Below are 5,386 nucleotides of genomic sequence, written 5' to 3'. Positions count from 1 at the left end.
CTCTTCCACAGGGAGCGGATATCTCCTTGCCCCGAGGGCCCCACAAAATGCCCCCGTAAATAAAGGCAGCCCCTGCCAGCCTCCTCACACCGGGCCACCCGGGCAGACTCGGCGCCGCACGGTTGCAGGGATCACACGGACCACTGCCGCCCTGGGCCGGACGCTGCGCAGACACACGCTGGTACTTCTGCAGCTCGTTTTGCCCCCTCGCCCAACCTTCTGACGGCGGGGTTGGGCTCCCAGCTGCAAACCCTTCTGCTGACCTCCTGGTACAGAACGGCCCCCGGCAGCAGCCCCCACGGACCCCCGCTTCCTGGTGGAACGGAGGAGCCGCGGAGACGCCCCACCGCACGGCTAAGACTGACCACAGCCACCGCCTCCCTGTGCCCGGCGGAAAGCGGGTCCTTCACGAAGGCACCTCCACGCTAGGGACGGAGACAGCGGCTCGCGCGCCGACAGAGCTCGGCCCGTTGAGAACGCGTCGCCATTGGAGAGTGACTGTGAAGGCTGGCCCGGGAAACGGGCTCTCCAGCAGTTCGGACCGGCCTTCCGAGCGTCTGTCGAGGAAGAGAGGAAATAGACATTTCCGCCGTAGCCTGAGAAAAGCGATTACAAACACATGAAATGATAGGACGAACAGGAGGCATCCAGAGCTGCTCCCATGAGGCATTTTACCACCTTTAGTGAGGGCCCTGTGTGTGGTTTTTTTTTTTTAAAGAACGTTTGAGAGAGAACAGGAAAAGGGTGGAAGAGAGACATACATTTAAATCAAGAATCTAGTAAATGCAACAAATAATACATCAGAATGATACACACACACACCTCTCCAAGGAATATAATATAAAATGAGGAATAAATGCAAATATAAAAATCATTCAAGTAAAAAGGTGAAAGAAACTGAAGTAAAAGAAATCAATGATAAAAGAAAGCAAAAAAACCCATATAAATATATTTAACAAATACACAACTCATACACACCAGCGATGCATTGTTTTGTCTTCCTGAGGTGATGTATGGAACCAGGAAGAAAACCATTTTTCCGAGGCTCATACAAAAAGGACCTGAGTAGATTTACCAGCTCTTGGTACTATCCGAACTAATTAATAAACATAACACATTTTAATATACAATTCCCATGACGTGATGATGGGGCTCACTGGGAGGGTCCCGGGGAACAAGGGAGGCGTGCCTGCAAAGGAGGAATGTTGTCCTGGTGATGCACGTCCGTCAGGCTTCCCGCTTTGCTCTGATAAGTCAGTGGTTCTCGAAATTCGCCACGCACAGCATCACCTGGCGGGTTTGGCTACCGTGGATCCCAGGGACTCTGATTCAGCAGGTCTGGGGGGAGGAGGCTGGCTCCGCTCTGTCTCTACCCGGTTCCCAGTTGATGCTGACGTGCCGGCCCCCAGCCCCCACTTTGAGAAACTGAGGTCTAAATCAGAGGCAGGTATCAGCTTCAGGAAAACAAAACCTCGCTAGAAGATCATCCAAAGGCATTTTCACCAGTGGAAGGCAAAGGAAAAAAAAGGTAATTTTAAATCCTGCGGCACCAAGGAGAGAGCTATTGGCATTGAGTGTCATAGGACTGGGGTCTCTCACTGGCCTTCTGGTTGGGGCAGGCCGGCCGCAGGCGTGCACACATGGGTGACACCGCACAATATTGTAGCAGCCTCCTGTCCCTGCAAATAGTTCAAAACAAAAGCAATTCTAAGTATAAAATCTGCGTGAGTGAATGTCCAGCATTTCCCGTGCTGGCTTCTCTTTAATGCTCTCCAACAGAGATATTAAACCCTTTGAAATATTAAACCCTTTAAGATACAGTTTTGGCGCCCAGACTTTTCCGGCCTCTGAGGCGCATTCCGTGCAGGGCTATTGGGTAGCGCGGCACCCGTGGGAGAGGGGTCTCTGTGGAGCCAAAGCAGCCCCAACAGAGCGGACAGAGTTCGTGCAGGGGACATGTCATTGTTTGCCCCGCCTCTAGCTGGGTCTGGTTTCTCCAGCTTCCCGCACTTGGGATGGCTGCCTCAAGGTCAAAGCTCTTGGCTTAATCCTTTGCTGGGTCGAGGTCCAAGCTGGTTCAGGAGGGGCCTGCCACCCCTCCCCTGGGGATGGGCTTGCCTGCTTTCTGAGGGCGTGAGACCAGCACGGGCTGGTGTCCTGTGGAGACTCTCTCACCAGATTTGGGCAACAAGGCCAGCCTCCCACCTTGAGCCCCAGCCTATTCCAGCAGCTTGACCTGGGACTGCTCCCTGTATAGGCACCTGGATGCCGGCCAGGCGGGAGGCACGCAGGGGTGGGGGGCACCCACGAGATGCATGGAGCATACAAAGGCTTCTTGGAGGGGACCTGGAGTCCCAGCCCAATGGGCAGGAAAATGGTACCTTGGGCCATGGTTAGTGCCAGTCCGCACTGACTTATTACCTACCTGGCATCCCCAGCACCTGTGGTGTTCCTATTGCCCTGCGTATGCTTGCACCTGGTGGGGAGTGGGCTAGGCACCTACCTATTCTAAGGAAGTCTATCGGTCAGGGCCAGCCTTCTTAGAAACTCATCTTCCCCCTGCAGAAGCCCAAGAGCTTCCTCTCTCTCGGACCTGGCTGGGGGCGGCATCCTGTGTAGGCTTGGTCAATGGGACCAGCTCAGCTGCGACTCTTGAGCAAGGGATGCAAACAAGTGGGGACAGCTGGACATTGTTCTGTTCACTGTGGCCTCACAGAGCCTGGGGACAGGAGCACCCCTGCCCCTTGGTTCCTGTTTCCTGGTTCTGGACTTCCGGCCTCCCATGGACTTGTCTCCCCCCGCCCCCAAATTCCCCTTTCGTTGAAGACGGCTGTCGGGTTAGTTCTGCTGCTTGCTACCCAGATACCTGCCGGATGCACAGAGTCAGAAAGTGGGCTCGGAGGGAAAAACTGAGCGGATGAGCAGGCTGAGAAATTCACATGCTGATCGTCCCAGGAGAAAGGGGTTTTAGCAAATCGAGACAAAGGACCTAAGGCCACTGGCCTGGCTTCCGGGACTCAGATGGTCAAATGTCCTCCTCGACTTTGCTCAGTGGCCGGCACCGTCTGGCATGGGCCAGGAGCACAGGGGCTTTGCAGCCGGGCACCCGGTCCCAGGAAACAGCTGCTCAGCCTTTTGAAGTCCGTATTTCATTACAAACGAGGTGCAGTTGTTTCTGTCTGTTTGCCCGAAAACCTGAGTCAGCGTGAGCAGTGGAGGGGTGGGGAGGTGGGGTGGGGAGGGCCCAGTCTTGTCTGTGTGGCTCCCGGGATCCCTGATGCGCTATACTTCAAACACGACTGCACCCGAGACGTGGCTCTGTGTCCCACGCGACCCATTTCCCCAGGCAGGCGTGTTCCATCTCTCCGGTCCCTGGGGCTGGTACTGATGCTGGAGAGAGGGGGCCTGGCCAGGCAGATCAAGGGACCCGGCAGGTTGCAGGCCACCTCCCACCCTCCTCCCTGCACAGCACAGACAAGCCAGGCGGGCCGTGGAGCAGGGCCCCCGTGGAGAGCCCTGGGGGATGCGGACATGTCAGTAACCCCAGACAAATTCGGACAGCACATGGCCCAGCACGCCTTGCATTTCTGAGAGCCTAGAGCCTGAGGCCTAGGACTCTGCTGACTGTTTTGTTTCGCATCATGTGACAAGACTGCATGCTGAGCGCCCAGGACCTGAGGATTTGGGGTGGCAGCCCTGGGAGCACGTACTCTTTGCCCAACGAGCTCCCGATTCTGTCCGTTTGTACTTGTTCTGCATGTAGACAGCAACTGGGCCTCGGGGACTGCCCCTGTCAGACACAGAAAGCCCCCAGCCCCAGAAGGACTGCTGCTTGGGGGCCGGGGACCACGGAAAAGGTGTCCCCGGTACCACCTCTGGGTGCACGGGGCACCCCATGCAGGATGAAGGGCGTGCTGTGTGGCCACCTTTGGGTGTCTCGCTGAGCCTCGGCTTCAGTTAGCCCCGGGGCTGTGCCTGCGTATTTCCGAGGTCAGCTACTCCCGCATTCCCTCCATAGTGGCACCCACAGATTTCACACCTCCCAAGCCAATGAAAATGTGGTCGTCCCCCCAGGGGGAGCAGGATTCCAGAGAAGGTCACACCCATGGACTTTATGGAAACCCTGCTGCACACTCGGGGGTGGAAGACACTTCTGGTGAGCCGACCAAGGACCTGCCTCCGTACGGCTCCAGACAAGAGGCTGCAAACCCGGCCGCTGGCCCCACATGGATGCAGAGGAGAGCTGCAGAGTGCTGTTAGAGACAAACACTGAACCGACATTCCCCAGATAGAGGGGCACAGGGAAGCAGGGCTTGGAGATGGGCCGAGGGCCTGAGTGTGGATCACGCGTGCACCCTCCACGGGCGTGAGCGTGGATCACACACGCACCGTTGATGGGCTGAGAAAACAGGGGTGGAACCAGTGTGGCAAATAGCTACCCAGCCCTGAGTCCCTGGCGGTGTTCTGAACAGGCCCATGGAGGGACTCCTGTGGTCTTCACTGCCCCAGGAGCGTGTCTTCACGTGCTCAGCTACCAGTAAGCCACGCGGACTCAAACCCTACGGTCCCACAGGTGGTGGGTGCCAGGAGGCAGGCTTGGACTGAGCCGTGTGGCTCACACACCTACGTTCGCAACAACCACTCCGTAAACACGTTTGCGGGGGTGTATTAGCTTCCTGGGGCTACTGTAACAAATTATCACAAGCTGGGTGGCCTCAAACAACACAAATGTATTCTCTCAGAGCTCTGGAGGCCAGAAGTCTGAAAGCAAGGTGTGGGCATGGCCGCACTCCCTCCCTCCGGGGCTCGAGGAGCATCCCTCCTGCCTCTTGGGCTCCCAGGGTCCCCAGGTGTCCCTCACAGGTGGCTGCATCACTCTGGTCGCGACCTCTGTCTTTCCCTCGCCCTCTCCCCTGGGTCTCTGTGTCTCCATCTCCTTCTTCCTGCTCTTATGAAAACACCCTAAACACAGAGGAGTCGCATCCCAAGCCCCCTGATTTGACATCTGAGAAGACCCTGTTTCCAAAGAAGGTCACATCCACAGAAGCAGATGTCCGGAGGTGGACATGTGTTTTGAGGGACACAGTCCAGTCCCCTGCAGGGGGGTTAGTCGTTAAGTTTTGGGGGAAATGGAAAAATGAGCCGTGGGAAATTCAGGAGGGACTGGGAGAGAGAGAATAAAGTGAGGCCTCCATCTTAGAGGAGGGCATAGATTTGGGTTCAAGGCAGGAGTGACAGTAAGGTGATGAGAATAATCGTGTGTCCTGAGCCCGGAGCAGTGGAGGGGGCCTGCGTCCTGAGCCCTGAGTGGTGGAGGGGGGTCTGCGTCCTGCATCCTGAGCCCTGAGCAATGGAGGAGGCCTGCTTCCTGCGTCCTGAGCCCTGA

Source organism: Callorhinus ursinus, unplaced genomic scaffold (genome assembly GCF_003265705.2).
Source record: "Callorhinus ursinus isolate GAN/ISIS: 27379988/994484 unplaced genomic scaffold, GSC_fseal_2.0 scaffold97, whole genome shotgun sequence".
Lineage (NCBI taxonomy): Eukaryota > Metazoa > Chordata > Mammalia > Carnivora > Otariidae > Callorhinus > Callorhinus ursinus.
The sequence above is the reverse complement of the archived record's forward strand: the minus strand, read 5'-3'. Positions refer to the sequence as shown.